We start from the raw sequence: 18202 nt of genomic DNA on the forward strand, positions 1-18202 counted from the left end.
CAAAAAGGAAGACAGCTAACAACCCGCAGCCATGCACACCAACTTGCCATGAAACGACACGACCAGGTATCCTTAGTAGCCACACACTCAGATGACAAGCAACATGAATTCGACTGGGACAACACTACTATTCTAGGACAAGCCAAACAGAGAACGGCCAGGGTAGTCCTCGAGGCATGACATCCATCCACAGATTCAATCAATAAGCACATCGACCTGGACCCAATATACCGGACACTGCAGCAGACAGCTGGAACTGACAACCAGAAGTGGCAGATACACATCATTATAAATGCTGGAGGAAACATCACAGAAGCGCTTCACAGGAGGCTCCCAAGCACGGAGGATGTCCCCTAGACAGGGGATGAAACGTCTGCAACACAAATTCCCAGCTCAGCGAACAGAACCACAACAATGTTCTCTGAAGATTATGCAATGTTCGGAACAATGAGTCACCTCCTAAGGTACTAAAGTATCAAATCTGGACAACATTCAAGCTTGTGCTGCTAATGTAAAGGTAACATTGATCAAAAGTACTGCTGGACACTAAACATTTCCATGGTTAAAAGAAAGAGGAACTCCTTCAGCAACTCTAGCTGGTTCCACATTAATATAAGAAAACCATTCAGCCCATCAGATCTATTGGATAACAAGAGGCGCAATGCATTCACTCACTCCTGCCTGTTACACAAGAAGACAATTTAAAATAAAAGCAGTTAAAATAAAAGTTGGAATCCAAAATATTCACGCAGGAAGCTGGAAGAACAGAATAAGCAAGGCAGCATCAAGACAATGAGAAGTGAACGTCTTGGTCATAACCCTTCGTCATGACTGTGGATGGGAGTAAGGGGGTCCATAGATAAAGTGGCAGGTGAGGGAGGAGGAGGCAGAGTGACGAGATGGGGATAAGTGAACACAGATAAAGGATATGAGTGGGTTGGTGATGGGAGGGCTGAATCCAGTTGGTAGCTGGACAAAAGGTTGCTCAGAGGAATTGAAGGGAGGGGAGGGCTTGGGAAGGGAGTGGGGCGGATTGGAAGGGAGGTTATTTGAAATTGGAGAATTCAATGTTGAGTCCCCGGGGTGTAGGCTACACAGGAGACAGATGAAATCGTGTTCCTCCAAATTATGGTTTGGTTCATTGTGGCAATGGAGTAGGCCTAGGATGGCTATGTTGGAAAGGGATTGGGAAAGAGAATTGAAGTCAGAAGTGACTGGGAGATCTTCCATTCTACCTAACGACCCTACCTTTCAGCTCGCACCCAGATTCATCCCTCCCATCGCCCAACCAGGTTGCACCCACCACCTGTGTTCACATAGCCGTAAGCCACCATCCCCTTGATCTCCCCACCACAACCACTCCCTTCCCTCTTTATCTGCAGCTCCCCCATCCCCCAACTCAGTTCTGAAGAACGGTTATACCTGAAATGTTGACTTTCTCAGCTCATGATGTTGCCTAGCTTGCTGTGTTCTTCCAGACTTCTGTTTGTCTCCTATAACTGGAGAGTCTAGTCAGCACAACGTGCTGGTAGGTAGAAACCACGGGTTGCCCACTGAAGTCCTTGAACCTCTGCCCTTGGGCCAGGAGAAAGATATTCAGTTCTGCGAGACACCGACAAATGAACAGAAAACGCCATTCAGCCCCTCCAAACTGTTAGACTGAAACAGGAGGATGTCATTGTTGCTGCAACATCACAAACCATTGACGCACAGACTGCACAGACAGACTGCTCCATGTTGTTCCACCGACACTATTGCTTATGGTGCACACGTGTTATGTTAACGTGGTTTGCTGATCATGAGGATGGAAAGTGATTGGTTTGTTCCAAGTACCAAGGAGGCATCATCCATCTCCGAGATGTTATGGACTAGGCTAGACCACTCAAAACATTTTTAAGCAGGCAGCCCAGCGCATATGTTTGCGATTTGTTTTGGTAAGTGCACAATGAAAATTAGCCGGAGTAATTTAGCTAGGTTGACTACTCGATTTTAAAACAGGCAAAAACTTTATTCATAAAATTACACTATGAAACACAAAGAACAGAATGAAGAATCACGACAGAATTCAACCTATCCAGCTAGACTTAATTATGCTATTCCGAATATACACAACTGTCCCAATAAGCAAACTCCCAATAAAAACCACTATAAATGGGACACAAACTTCCAGGTTGAAGTTGAAGGTCAGAAAAGAGAGAGAGTTTCCACGCAGCTCCCGGTTGAACTTCCTAGTTCAATGCTCAGCTGAAAACTGCTCAGCTCTGCTCAACTCAGCTAGCTCAGCTAAAAAAGCCGACAACTCCCAATTCATGATATAGGTCACTTCTAAAGCATGACCAATTTGGCTTGTAGTTTCATCTATTTATATATAAATAAAAGGCCTCTGAAAAACCCTTTCGTGTCTGTCCCAAACCAGACTGATCATAGCCTGACCCCGTTTTATTGACACTCTGAAAAACATCAAGGAGAGTGGCTACTTGATCCAATAAACAGCTTTTAGCCAAAAAGAAGGATTGGATTGTGACAGAGAAGACAGGCTAGTGTTCTGTGTGGAGGTCAGAAGCTGGTGGGAATGGCTAATACTATCAGAGTGTGGCTGATGACAGATTGTGAACAACATGACGTTCAATGCAAGATCACACACCAACTGTACGTCCAGGCGATGAGAGTTCATTCAGAACCTGGAGCTCTGTCTCAACCAACATGGGGGTTCCATAGAGCTCTGTAAATTATCATAGCGTCATAGAATCCTATAGCACAGAGACAGGCCATTAGCACAAACTGGTTCATGCTGATCAAAATGTCCATCCATGCTAACCCCATTTCCCCGCGCTTGGTCCATATCCTTCTAAACCTTTCCTATCTATATAATTGTCCAAGTGTGAAGACACGTATCATGGAAAACATGTTATATCTAATGCTATCCGTGTCTTGTTTTGGAAATAATGAGTATTGATTCATAACACTCCAGTGTTAATGCAATCACGTTTTATTCTTTTTGTAGCTTTACAGATTAAACACTCATTTCCTTCACACTCTCCTCATGGTACCATCACTGCAGGGATTAGTCTGGTGAAACTCCATTACACTGCCTCTCTGTAGCAAGGAGATCATTGATTATAAATGAAAGAAAATCCTGTCTCAAGTACACTCCACAACTGCAGGACGGTGTCTTAACTCTTATACTTTAATCATTTTGTAATGAACGATACTACTCATTTATTGTGCTGCTTACTTACTGAGTCATAGAGTCATAGAGATGAACAACATGGAAACAGATCCTTCGGTCTGACCCGAACATGCCGACCAGATATCCCAACCCAATCTAGTCCCACCTGCCTGTACCCGACTGCTCTGTATGAATTCTGTTAGTGCCTCATGATCAAGGACATCCAGCTCCTTTTCACCAAGAGCACTTCCCATCATCTCGCCTTCTCAAATACAAAATGAGAAGGATGGCATTCTTTGCCAATCATTTATTTGCCTTATGAAGCAAAGTCACACCAATAACAACATCACTGTTGCCATTGGAGTTGATTGGAGATACTGAGGAGGCGATGATCTGACTGTATTATCTCTGGAATATTAATCCAGGGAATCAGGTAATTACCCACACACCGGATCCGAATCCCACAATGGCAAATGTTGGAATTGAATTCAATAAAATATCAGGAGTTAAAAATCAAATGAAACAATGAAACCATTGTCCTACTTGGCACCCTCATGCCCTTCAGGAAAGAAAATCTACCTTCTTCAGCTGGTCGGGCTTACATGTAACTCCAGACCCACAGCAATGTGGTTAACTCTCAGTTGCAGTTTGAAATGGCCAAGCCAGCCACTCAGTTATATCACTCACTTCAAAGCCTCAAAGAAATGAAACTGTATGGACCTCAACACTGACTACTTACAGCCCACGGACTGCAGTGGGTCAGGAAGGCAGCTCACCAACACCTTCTCAAGGACAATTTGGGAATGTAATTAAATACTGGCCCAGCATCCCATTAGTGAACAAAGGAAGATGATCCCACTCAGGGAAGAGAGAAAAACAGACATAAATAACTTTAAACAAGGACTTTTACATATACCTTAAATGATCATGATTATCAGTAATATGGGAACAGAAAAAACATAAGTAAGGTTTAATTTAATCTTTTAATTCCATACCACCTGATCATCAGCAATCCCTTTGTTTGCTTCTTTCTCTCTATCTCTCTTTTTCTCCATCTATTCACCTTAGTCCTTCTCCCCTTCATAACAGATGTCGGTGTCACCAACATCAATCACACTATTTCCCAACTGTGGTTCAGTTCTGATGTATGGTCATTAGAATCGAATTGCCAATTCTATTTTTATCTCGACCCGAGGGGGCTGCCAAATCTGCTCAGTTTGTCTGGCACTTTCTCGTTCTTTATTGTTTCTGATCTGTTGCAACATTCTTTGCTTTATTTAACTTTTAATTTTGTTATTGCTTGGAATGTCTGCATCGCTGACAGGGGCAGCATTTTTTGACCTAACCAAATGTCATTTACTGCGAGGTCATTCTTTCAAGCAGTACAGAAGCAAGCACATTTCTCTGGGTCTCACATCAATCGTAAGCCAGACCAGATAATAACGCAAGATCTACTTACCAAAGGACATCAGTGAAATAGATAAATATATGGACAAAATGCCGGAAAAGTCATGGTTGTTATTTCCAATTCCTGTCTTTTGTATTTACTTTCTGACATTGTCTGTGGTAGGATGTGGAACAGTGTATTTCTGTGTAACAACCTGTGCAACTGAATTACATTGCTTCCGACATTACTGCTCTGAGGGAGTGTTACTGTCATTAATTTATTTTAGAGACAAGAACGAAGTTGTGATCGAAATATTTGCAACTGAAAGAGTGCTTAGAGGAGAGGTGTAACCATAACTTCTGAATTGTACCAAAGCATAGATAATGGCTTATTAAGAATCTGTGTTGAAGCCAAGGTGGTGACTGGGCTTATTGTCGAGCTGGAAGTGGACAGGTTTTGTGATGGATAGAATACCGAGACATAAATGAATTTTATTTATATAAATTCGGTATTGTGAACAGTCTCGTTCTCAGACGTTTGTGAGGGCGGGGGTGTGGGCGGTTCTGAAATTTGTGGGTAATCAATGGAATTTGCATTTGAAACTGAAGACAATAGTTTCTGCCTTTGTCAAATATAGATAACAGAAATAGCAAAGAGGTTCACCATGGTTGAAGAGATTAATAAATGGATAGAGATGAAGAAACTCACCAGGAACACCAACAATTGCGAGGATAGGATAATAACCCGCCTGGATAATCATCAATGCACCATATATCCGAGATGGTAATGTTGACCAAGACCAGGAAAAATAGAAAAGACCCATGGATAAACCCCTGTTCATTGTTGCAGCATTCCAGTCTAATGTTCTCAGATTCTGATCCATGAATGGATCATTCCAGACTATTCTCAGGTGTTTAAATCTCCTTTTTCTGTCTCTGCAGCTGCTGATCCCTTTGAACGTTGGAGTTGATGCATCTGCTGCTACAATGACATAAACCATTGCAAGAGGCCCCTTACTAATAGGAGATGGAAAACATCCAGTGACACAACTGTGATCCATGGAGACTGGCATCGATCACAGGCACTGAACAAACAGCTCCATTTAACCCTTTTCAGTATGGTCCTTTCAGTTCACAAAAACTACTGGACTGGATTGAATGTTGGCACCGCCGGCTATTGATCACATCTCCCATCACGCATTGCTCTCGTGAAATTCGTAGTGAGGGATAATGATGCATGTTTTCTTATCGCAGGCTAAATGATACTGCTGCATTGTCTGTTTGCAATACTGTTACTGGCTCAACCTCCCACCACCACCACCCTCAAAAACCATAATCTACATGATGTTACGGTGCAGATCTCTCCTAGACTGGAACAGGCACCAGCCAATATTTTTACAGTGGTTATATTGGCACTCCAATACACAGGAAATGTGAATTTGCCTGGACATTCCTTTATTTGGTCTAATAAGGGAATTTTGTATCTTCAACATTCAATGTGCTTCAGCACTTTTTAAATATAAACTCACAAACACCTTAACACACTTTATTAAGCACAAGTTTCTTCGTTTCTCCTCATGGCAGCATCATGCCAGGGTTTATTTTGGTAAAACCCCTTTTAGACTGAATCGCTGATAAGATCATTATTTATAAAGCTGGTTCAGCCTGTACACAATACACCTCACTGTCTCTCAACAAAACACTATTATTGGGAAAGATACATTTACTCTGGTACTTTAATCATTTTGCATAAAGAGCCACATATCATTTACTTCCTGCTAAGTAAAAATTCTGTTTATGACTTATGACGAAGCATATCCAGGTCTGGTTCAACAACAGCACTTCCCAACCTCTCACTATTTAATGAACATAAATGTGAATGATGATATTTGTTGTTCATATCTGAAATATTTAATATCTTGCAAAGAGCTATTACCCAACCACTGATCCTTCTGATACTCCAAAGCCTTTTCTCCAGATAATTATACTACACTTTTCATTCTCTCGATTATCCAACTTTTACTACATTCGGTGTATTCCACACCTCCCTATCCATGGACTCTAACATTCTCTACTCACCCCTATTCAAACATGTCAAACGTCTGCTGAAAATGCAAATACTTCATTCCCACTGGTTCTCAATTTTCGATATCACAATGGACAACCTCCACAAAATCCAGCAGGTTTATCAAAGATCAAGATCATTTCCTCTTCCTGTATCTAGATTGACTCTACCGAATCATGTCATTATTTTCCAAGTGTCTAGTTGTCACATTCCTCACAAAAGGCTCCAATGTTTTTCTCACAGCTCACATCAAGCTAACCACTGCTTTGTTTGCTGTTTGCTCTCTCTGTCCTGTTTTAAATATTTAGGTTTACAATGATTTGGAGATGCCGGTGTTGGACCTGAGTGTACAAAGTTAAAAATCACACAACACCAAGTTATAGTCCAAAAGGTTTAATTGGAAGCACACTAGCTTGCAGAGCGACGCTCCTTCATCAGGTGATAGTGGAGGGCTCGATCGTAACACCGCATTTATAACAAATATTCACAGTGTAATGTAACTGAAATTATACATTGAAAAATTGATTGTCTGCTAACCCGTTCATCTGTTAGAATACAGTGATAATTCCACTTTTTTCATGCGTAAATCACAAAACATTTTTTTCAAAGTTGGATTCTCGGATTAGCTGTTAACAATGGTGATAGCTAGACAATATGTTGACGTTGTTGCCGGGTTACATTGTACATTGCTCAAAAACTGCATGCATTCATGAAGAACTCTGACCTCAAAAACTGCACGAATTTATGTAAAACTCCGTTATCTCACCTTTTAGATGAGAATCAAAAGGCATAGAGAGAGAACACAGGAGGCCAGCACCTTCAACATATTGTCTAGCTATCACCATTGTTAACAGCTAACCCAAGAATGCAACTTAAAAAAAAAGGTTTTGTGATTTACACATGAACGAAATGAAACGATCACTGTATGCTAACAGATGAAAGGCGAAACAGACATTCAATTTTTCAATGTATAATTTCAGTTACATCACACTGTAAAGTTTTGCTCTAAATTCTGTGTTATGATCGAGACCTCCACTATCACCTGATGAAGGACCGTCGCTCCCAAAGCTAGTGTGCTTCCACTTAAACCTGTTGGACTGTAAGTTGGTGTTCTGTGATTTTTAACTCGGTGTACAATAGCTGCTTTCCAGTCTGGAGGATCCTTTCCAGAATCTAACCAGCTTTGAAGACCAATCAGTAATTCTTTCACTCGCTCTACTGCCACCTCCTCAATACTCGGGGATGTACCTCATCAGACGCAGCGTAATACCAACCTTAAATCCAATGACATTTTGAAAGACATACCTTTTATTCATTCTAATTACCTACTTTTCCTCATTTTCACCAATCACTCTGTACCCTTGTATTTCTGGAAGTTTCTTTCTGTATCATCCTCAGAGAGATGGACACAATATATTGTTCTCAGCGGAGATATGGGTTTGGTCAGCCAGTGAATATATCGGAGGACTGCATTCCGGTGAAGATGGATATGTTAATTACGCCTGCCTGGAAAGTTCCAGAATTAATCCAGTTGAATTCATGGTGAGCATTAGCACAGTCCTGTCACTGGTGTGAGGCTACACAATATACTGAAGGATGGGACACAGCTCAGTGACCACCTCAATTTGGAAACAAACTGGTTTCATACCTTACACCTGGTCCAGCTTAGACAAATGTCCCAGGAGATCCCAGGAAGGATAATGCACTGTCCTGCAGCACCCTATTTATAGAGCTTCCCTTCTCTGGAGCTCCATCTCCATTTGTTTACCGTGGACCCAGACACTTTGTAAATGCAGTGTATAGAAGTGGGGTCACCAGGCCCAAAAGCTGACAATACAAACCCGAGATAAGCACCCACAGAACCTCCACTGATTTTCCAATGACAGGATCAAGTCAATTCCCCACACGGAACGTGCACGTGCTCAGTATTGAAAACTCTTTCCACTCCTGAGTTCCTTTTCCTGGCTGAGAAAGCGTTGCACCTCTGCACACTCCCACACTAACAGTTTCCCTCTCAAAAGAATCAGTTGACAATGTAACATTACCTTTCTCAACACCTCAGCAACTACAAGGGAAGCACAAGTATTGCTAATGGATTTGATCATCACACTCAGAGAAGAGAGACAAAGGGAAGCTAACTCACTTTAAACAGGGACAAATCTAAATGGAGGCAATATTCAGGAATATGGGAAACGGGAAAATGTGAGAATAATTTCCCATTTTGTTTTCCTTTCAGTTCATCATCAGCAATCCCTTTGCTCATTTTCATTTCTTTTCCTTTCTTTTATCGGCCATTTCTCCATCCATTCAATTTACACGTGGCCCCCACCTCTCTCTCCAACCAACCATCCATGATACCAGGATAAATAATATTATTTCCCAGTTTGCTTTCAGTTGTGAAGCAGGGTCACTGGACTCAAACCGTTATCTGCATTTCTCCTGACAGAGGCTGCCATACCTGTGAGATTTTCCAACACTTTCAGACGCTGGAAAATTTTGTTTTCGATCTCTAGCGCTCACCGTTCCTTGGTTTATTTCACCTTTAATGATGTTGTTTCTCGGGATGCCAGCATCACGGGCAAGGGCAGCATTTGTTGTCCATCACTAATTGTCCTTGACAACGCGGCCATTTGTCAAGACAAAATGGAGCCCACAATGTTGTTGTGGGTCTGAAGTCACACTGAGTTCAGATTGGGTCATACTATTAAGTTTCTTTCGCAAAGACTATCAGAGAAATAAAGAAAATGAATCTTAACGGTTTCTGGTTTCCATAAGCGAAATTAGGTTTCATTCCAATTTTTGTCATTCAAATTTAAGCTCTGTCATCGGCTGTGGTAGGATTTTAAACACTGCCTTGGAGTCACAGCCCGTGCCTCTGAATTACCATCTAGTTACATGATCACTCTGATACAGAGTCCTTATTGCCTAGTCCGTATTCCCTAGTTCCTACCAGAGGGAGATGGCGGGGAAATCAGTTTAACTACCAACAATCACAAGGATTTGGGGGGAAAAAGCGAAAGGGAGATTGAGAGATAATTTCCAATAATATCAGAGGTTTCAGAATTCTGAAATGAAGACATTTCGACAGCATCCTGCAACATGAGGCAGTATTCCGAGAAATGATAGGTGAAGGGGATATTGGCGTCAGTAAAGATGAGGGAGGGTTTTAGATGAATATTTGTTCTGCAACTTTGCAACTGGGTGTAGGGTCAGCAGAGACTTCGACATATTGGGCTGAATCTAACAATAGTTTGTCTCAGTGACATTTTTATTAATGTGACAGCGGGATTGCCTGTAAGAGACTGAACTAGTTTCATGATGCTATCTTATCAAACTCACCTCATTTACTACCCATAAATCTCATAGTGTTCCTCACATTCAATGCCAACCCAACATGGCTGGAGGGACTCACCATCGCACTGATGTCCCTGGCAATTCTATGATCACTGACACTGGTGCCATTTTTCAAAGGCCATTGGGCACACTGTTGAACTTCCTCAGTTTGAAGCCACCCTGCACAATTTACCCGAGCATGACAGATTAGGGGAACTAACACCACAAATTTTCAACGGGGGAGAGAGGTTCTAGTGGATGGGCTAGTACAGGGGGTCCATTCTCTTCACAGACGAGGCCTCATCATCAGCAGCACCAAGCATGGTCCGAGCTCACCACCCAGCTCCGTGCAGTATCTGCTCGCTCACTCTCTCTCTCTCTCACACACACACACACACACACACACACACACACACACACACACACACACACACACACACACACACACACACACACTTTAAATGCGGAAAATTCCAGATGGTGTTTCAAAGAATTCCCATTTTCAGGTACAGGAACTTTCAGTCATTCAACTGCTTGGGTTTCTGCAAAAATATGCACTTATTTTATATCCAATCACAATTAGTAATTCTGACTATTTTACTTTGTCTCACTTTATTGTATTCAGCCAAACACTTCTAAACACTTGTCCCGTTATGAAATACAATTTTGAGCAGAGAACGTTTTATCCTCAGCTGTAATCTTGACCGTTATCTGAATTGTACCATTTTCCTTGTTATGAAAGTTTCACTTGTCCTTTGCCTCTGCCTGTTTCTGTCTGTAACAATTACACTGTATCCCACTCAGTTGGCTGGACGGCTGGTTTGTGATGCAGAGGGAGGCCAGCAGCGCATGTTAAACTCCCCCACACTGACAGGGGTCACCATGATGGGGATGCTCTCTCAATTAGAACAATCTAGCATGGCCAATCCACTCTAAGCTACACATCTGTGTACTCTGGGAGCAAACTGGAGCATTAGGAGGGAACCCACACAGATACATGGAGAATGTTCAAACTCACCTAAGGTTGGATTGAACACAGCTCCTTGGTGATATGCGGCCGCAGTGAGAACTACATATCCATCATACTCCTCAGTTAACTATGTTAAGTACTTGTAGCTGACTGAAGAAATCCAACTGAACCTAACCCAGTATTAGACCTTTATCATCAGCCATATGGTTACATTTAAAATTTATTGTGAGCAAAGGAGGAGTGGGACTAGAAAAGGAAACAGTGACACCCTCCAACATCAGTCAGAACCGGAGTGAGGAGAAATTCACAAAATGGGAATTCATTCAAGTGGGAATTCTCTCACCCAGAAGATTGGGAGGGCTGGATCTTCATATTGTATCGAGGCTGACTTTGTCTGATTTTCCATGGACAGGTGAATCAGGGGTCATTGTGAAATCAGAGAAAAGTGCAGCTGGGAACACAATGAGATGAACCATGACCTTATTGACTGGTGGAATAATGTCAAAGTGTCGAATGGCCCAGACGTGTCCGTCAGCCCTATGTTCTAATGTTCCATTCAGCCCTTTGGTCCTGCTGTGCAGGAGCAGATTGAGGCCACTCCGATGGTTTTGGTGTAGTTTGGCAAATGTTTTGGAAAATCCAGGCTGAGTCAGTCAGTGACCTCCCTCCCCCAATCCCTCTTTTCAGGCTTCTCCTTTCAGTCACTTCTGCTCCTGATGTAGGTCATGTTACAGGCCCAGATTCGCATTGAATACCGCCCCCATTCCCCACACAAGGTCAACTCAGACAAATACTCTGCTGTCTCTGAATGCAACATTTTATATCATGACTTCCAGGAAAATAATCAATTATTTTCCAAAAACATAAATAAGAACGTAAGAAATAGGAACCTGCGCTGTCATTCAAGAAGAACATGGCGGATCTACTCCACTGCTCAACTCCACTTTCCTGCGAACCCCTTGCATCCCTCAACTCGCTGAAATGTCACAAACCAATCCACCCATCTGTAAATACGATCAGTGACCCAACCTCCACAACTCTCGGGGTTAGGAAATTCCAGCCATTCACTACCTTCTGAAAGAAAACATTTCTTTACATCTCAGTTTGAAATCGATATTCCTTATTCTCTATCTACATCCCTGACTTCGAGACTCTGCCCTGGTGTGGAATCACTTTCTCAATGCCGACCTTGTGAAGCCCCCTCGATACCTTGGCGGTTTCAGTAATGACACCCTTATTCATTTAAACCACAATGAATAATTGCCTCAGCATTTTTGATGTATTCAATAATTCAATCCTTTCATCCCAGGAACCAGTCTAATGAACCAACATTTCCACATCAACATGCTGACGTTATGTTTCATACACAGAAACACACCACTCCGTTGTACTGCTCCTTTTTTGGGAATTCTCTCCATTTAATAACAGCCTGCATTATGGTTGTCAGTGTCATCGTCAAATTCAAATGTATATTGCACTCAGCTCCCGCCGTCAGGAGCTGAGTGCAGCTGTTGTAAGCAGCTCTTGCCATCGGACTGATATTTGTGGTACTCCAATAGATACATTTTTTTCATAAAGATCGATGAGGCGTGACTCTCCGATTTCTAAGTGTTTACCAAGTGTCATCCCATGCTCATGCATTATCCACCATACTATGAGCTTCTGTCTTGGGTAAGAACCTTTATTTAGTGATATCTTGTGGAAAATCTCTGGAAAGCCTCATGTCTGCCAGTCCCCCTTTATCAAGGCCATTTGTTACATTCTCATGGATTTCCAGAAACAATTTGCATGATTTTACAGGCAAAATTTAGTTTGCCTTTAACAAGACCATGCTGACTCTGTGTGAAGCTTTTCTAAATGCTCTGCAGTCCCTTCCTTCATAACAGACTCTCACAGATTCCCAGCAATAATGGCTAGACTAAATACTTCCTTCTTTCAGTCTCGCTCGTTTCTTGAAGACAGGCGCCACATTGGAGAGTCTCCAGTTTCACTGGATCCAGAGAGTTAGGGAGTATTTCACACAGAGCCACCAGCCACTCTGTGACCACTTCTTTTAAAACCAGCTATGAATTTTTGATGACCTGTTTACCCTTGGTCTTATCTGTTTGAGTATTGCCTTGTTCCTTCTGTTAGAGGCAGCTCAAGATCTTCCCTCCTATTACTATTTTGTTTATACCATTGAAATATTTTCAGCACCTTCCCCTGTGAGAAACGATGTAAAATACTGGTGCAAATTATCTGTCTGTTCCCTGTATCCAGTTCCCCAGTCGCACCCTCCAAATGTCCTCAATATACTTTCCTGACTTCCTTTATACCAAAGATCACACACACCTCTTGAACTCTTCTTGCATACATGGAAAAGCTCGTGCTGCTGGTTTTTATATTTCTTGCCAATTTGTTTACATCACATCTTTTCTTCCCTTTTCTTCGCTTTCTGTATTCATACAATCATATCACATACAAGCACACTCTTTTGTCCAACTTGTCCATGACGGCCAGGTTTTCCAAACTAAACTATTCCCATCAGCTTGCATTTGGCCCATATGCCTCTAAACGGTTCGCATTTATATGTTTGTCCAAATGTCTTTTAAATGTTGGAGCTGTACCTGCATCTGCCAGTCTTCCTCTGGCAGCTCATTCCATAAACACATCACCCTCTGTGTGAAAAAAAGAAGCTCCCTCTTCCTCCCTTTTAAATCTTTTCTCTTCCAGCATAAACCAATGGCTCAATGCTTTAATTTTCCTATCCTGTGGAATCGATCTTGGCTTTTCACCCTGACCATGCCTCCCCTGATTTTGTAAATTTCTACAATGTCACCCCTCAACCTCCTACTCTCTATCTGATACTAACTTCAAGAACAAGCATTGCAAGTTAAGCACTGTAAATTTGCAACAATGTTAAGAGTGGCAGGTAAGCAGCCCTCGGCCCAGACTTCACACTGTCATTTGTTTTCTTCTTTATGTTACAATACTAAGACAGCATGAAAATCTTCCTAGTGCCAATAAGCCAGCAAGCATCTGAATTCCTTTGTCTGATTCCTGTGATAATTTCTACAGTGAAAATGTATCTCAGGCCACAGATGTATGTAATTCTACATCTTCAACACTCTCCCTCCATATGGCTTTATGTGGTTGTGTTTTCTTTATCTTGCACTCAGTAGAGAGAACCCCTATCTTCATTCTCATCTTAATTTAAACTCATTTTATATCATGTTCTCGTTCACCACAGCTAAAAGCCTGTTCATCTGTTCTCACTCTCTCAGTTCCCTGTCACCTACCCCCCACATCTGGCAAGGAACTAAAATGCCCAGTTTCCAACCCTTTTTAGTTCTGAAGAAGTGTCCACTGGACCTGCTTAGTTTATTCAGCAATTTGTGTTTTTCAACGTTATCCAAAGATGTGTGTCAAATCTGCTCAAAAACCCTGTCCAGCACAAAGCCCTGTACATTGGGATGTGAACAAAAACGCAAAGTGCACAGGTTCATTGGCTCTGAACCGACATAAGGCTGGCATCACTGACACGACAGAGGTCTTAATCATGGTCAGGGAGAGACACAGAGGAAATACATTCACTTCAAACATAGAAGATGGCATTACAGGAAAGAAAATGATTCAGATTAATATGTTAAAGTATCTGAGTAATGTAACAAATTGGAGGTGTGACATCAAGGAGAGACCCTAAGCAGAATGAGATTATGACATCAGAAGCCAGGTTGGGTCACTGAGTACAGGGCTGGTAGGTGAATGGGTCTCGGTGTGAACTGGGGGGAAGTCAGTAGAATTGATTTGCAGATATTGCAGCTCACACTGGATTATCATGTGATGCTGTGGATCTCAGCAGCAGCTGCAGCAGAATTGCATTCAACCACAATCCAAAACTTTTCCCTCAGGATAATCCATCACTCGACCATTATCATCAAGTCGAGTGATGGTTCAGTGCGGGGTTTGGGTGAACACGTCAGAGTCAGAACCATGTGTATCTAAACCTGATGATAACCCACTAAAGCTACTGCACTTGACTGGTTACATTACTAACAGCAGAACTATCATCTGATGGAGAGGGTGAAATGATCCCAAGACAAACTGATATGATCAAAACTCTGCAGTCAAGCCACATCCAGTCATCAATGTCGATGGGCTATTAAACAACTTACAGGAGGAGAGGACTCGACAAATATCCGATTCCTGCACATCAGTGTGCAAGACAAGGTTTCAGCATTTGCACCATCCTGAGCCAGAAGTGTTGAGTCGATAATCCACCTCATCCTCCTCATGATGACCACAGAATCACAGATGTCAATCTTCAACGAAATCAATTCGCTGCACGTGACATGAAGAAATGGCTGAACACAGTAGATATGACGACGGCAATGGGCCCGGACACCATTCCTGCAATAGGAAGAGGATTGTACTGCACAACAAGTCGTGTCCCTGGGGAAGCTGTTTCAATCCAGCTCTAACTCTGACATCTGCCTGGCCAAGTGGAAAGTTCCTCAATAATATCCAGTCCCATAACAAGGGAATGACTGCATTCTGACCATTTATCACGCCCTCAGTCCCGTCGCGATTATCACATTGGTGTGAGTTCTTTTTGACAGAGCTGTCAAACAGCACAGAAATAATGTGCTCAGTGTGGTTTCCGATAGGTCCCCATGTGGAGATAGTGTTGTTGTGGAAATGTCACTGGATTACTGGTCCAGACCGGGATAATGCTCTGGCAGCTGTTGGAAGTTAAAAACACTTCACAAAATATCAAGGCATAAAATCTGGTGCCAGTAATATTGGTCTAATGTCCATTGTAGACATCTGTTCCTTTCCCAATGTACTTTCAGGAAGTGAATCTCCTGTGCTTCCTGGTCTGGCCTACAAGTGTCTCCTGACAAACAGGCATGTGATAAACTCTGCAATGGTCTCTGAAACGGCCAAGCAAGACACTTAATTGTATCAAATTGCTCTGAGTTCTTAACGGATAAAACCAGACAGAACAGGGCAACCGGCTTGGTTTTGGAGAAGGGAACGGGAAACACAGTCCTGTCGACCAGACAGATGCTGCCTTCCTAATGTTTAAGAGCTTGTGACAACAATGACAGAGCTTTCCTGCACACTGCACAGAAATATCAGGAAGGGAGCAGGATATTAGACACTTATAGCTTTCCTTATTCTAGCTCATGGAGACAAGTTCACTTTTATAACCCTAGTCAATACATTTTTCAGAAGCTCATCAATTCATGTCTTATGCTGCTCAATGATTGACTGTCCAACCCATACAATCACAGAAACACTGGCTCTGTACTGTCATAAATACAGCACGATCTACATTAGTTCCACTTTCCAAAATGAGGCCCATAGCCATGTATGTTATGGCACTTCAAGGGCACGACCACGTATTTATTAACGGTTGTGAGGTTACCTGCCCTCTCAGGAAGTGCATTCCTGACCCCAACAGGCTCTGGATGAAAACCAATCGTCAAATCCTCAGTAAACATCAAACCCTTCACTTTAACATGGTACTCTCTTGTTCTTCGCCCTTTGACTGAAAGGAACAGCTGCTGTCTATCTGTGCTGTATATGTCCCTGGTAACCTTATCCTTCTGAAGCACATCCCTCTCAGCCTTCTCTGCTTCATAGTAAACCACCCGAGCTGATTTACTCCATCCAAGGGAACATCCTGGTGAATCTCCACTGCACCCTGTCCAGTGCAATCACATACTTCCTGTAATGTGACTCCCAGAACTGTACATTGTATTCCATTTGGCCTCACCAAAGTTCCATATAGCTCTTGTAATCTGTGCCTCCATGAATAAAGGCTATGTTTATGGTCGCTATGCTTTGTCAACTTGTGCATTAACTTGTTTAATCACATTCAGGGATGTTTCCAGCACCCTCTGAGCTTACTAGTGTGCTGCTATTCGTTGAGTCCTCCCCTGTCTGGTTCCTTCTTCTAAAGTACATCACCTCATATTTATCAGGGGTACATTCCATCGGCCATTGATCCACCCATTTGATCATTCCATCAGTATCTTCCTGTAATATAAGACCTTCCTCCTCACGGCCAACTAACCACCCAAACTTTGTGTCAAACGCAAACTGATTTATCACACTCACCCTAACCCCCTCCAAATTCACAGCTGCATTATTTATGAATGCTATAAACAGGAAGGTTAAAGAACACACAGCACCAGTTTATAAGCCAACAGTTTTATTCGTACGCACTAGCTTTCGCATCGCTGCTTCTTCATCGTGTGATTATGCTGTCCGAAATGTCGTGCTTAAATAAACAGTTGGATTATCATCTAGTGTTCTGTAAATTTTTAACTTTGCCCAAGCCAGTCCAACACTGGCATCTCCGAATCACAAATAAAATGGGACACAGCAATGATCCCTGTGGTACACAATTGGATACTGGTCTCCAGTGAAACAAACAGATATCTACCAGCCGACTTTCTGTCTCCTACCACTAAGTTGATTTGGATACAACTTGACAAATTACTAATGAGTCCTACCTTTTCCCTGGTTATTCTGTTCCACTTGACGTACCTGTAGAATATTTGGGGATTCTCCCTAATCTTTCCTGCCAGCAGATTTCCATGTCGCTGTGTTCGTCAGTCCCCTTCCAATGAAGAACTGCCTTCTACTTGCAGTCTGAAATGGTCTATCCTTTGCCTGAAATAATTTGCCTTAAATGTAGAGTAGACAGCCAGAGAAAAATCCTGTTTATTTCCAACTAGTCAGGTGTTTAGTGACTCCTCTAAATTTCACTATAATCACCTCTCATTCTTTTAAACTGGAAAGAACACAGGCCGAGTTTCCACATCGGGCAATCTCACTATCTGAGGGGTTAATCTGGAGAATGTCCATTGCACATCCTCCGTGTTCAGTATATTCTTTCTCAGATTGGGTCACTAACACTGAACTCAATACTCTATGTACAGTTTCATTAGCAAGCTGTGTTCTGAGTCTCTTAAATGAAGGCGAACCTGACTTTAACTTTCCACTTTTATATATTCCTCCAATTACCATTCACATTACTTTATTTATGAATTCACTGCATGCGTTCTTATAAAAAAGCCTTCTGTAAATCGAAATACGCCATTTCTATTTTCCAATAAACAAGTACAAATCATTCTGAAGTTTGTCAAGGATGAAGACCCTATCAGACTCTGTCAGTACATACTGATTCTCTCCAATGTTGCTGTTAATTTCTAAATATCCAATATCAGATCCTACATAATAGGTTCCATCAGTTTACCTACAGATGTCAAGTTAATTGATCTGCAGT

The sequence above is a fragment of the Hemiscyllium ocellatum genome, chromosome 14 (assembly GCF_020745735.1).
Source record: "Hemiscyllium ocellatum isolate sHemOce1 chromosome 14, sHemOce1.pat.X.cur, whole genome shotgun sequence".
Taxonomy (NCBI): Eukaryota; Metazoa; Chordata; class Chondrichthyes; order Orectolobiformes; family Hemiscylliidae; genus Hemiscyllium; species Hemiscyllium ocellatum.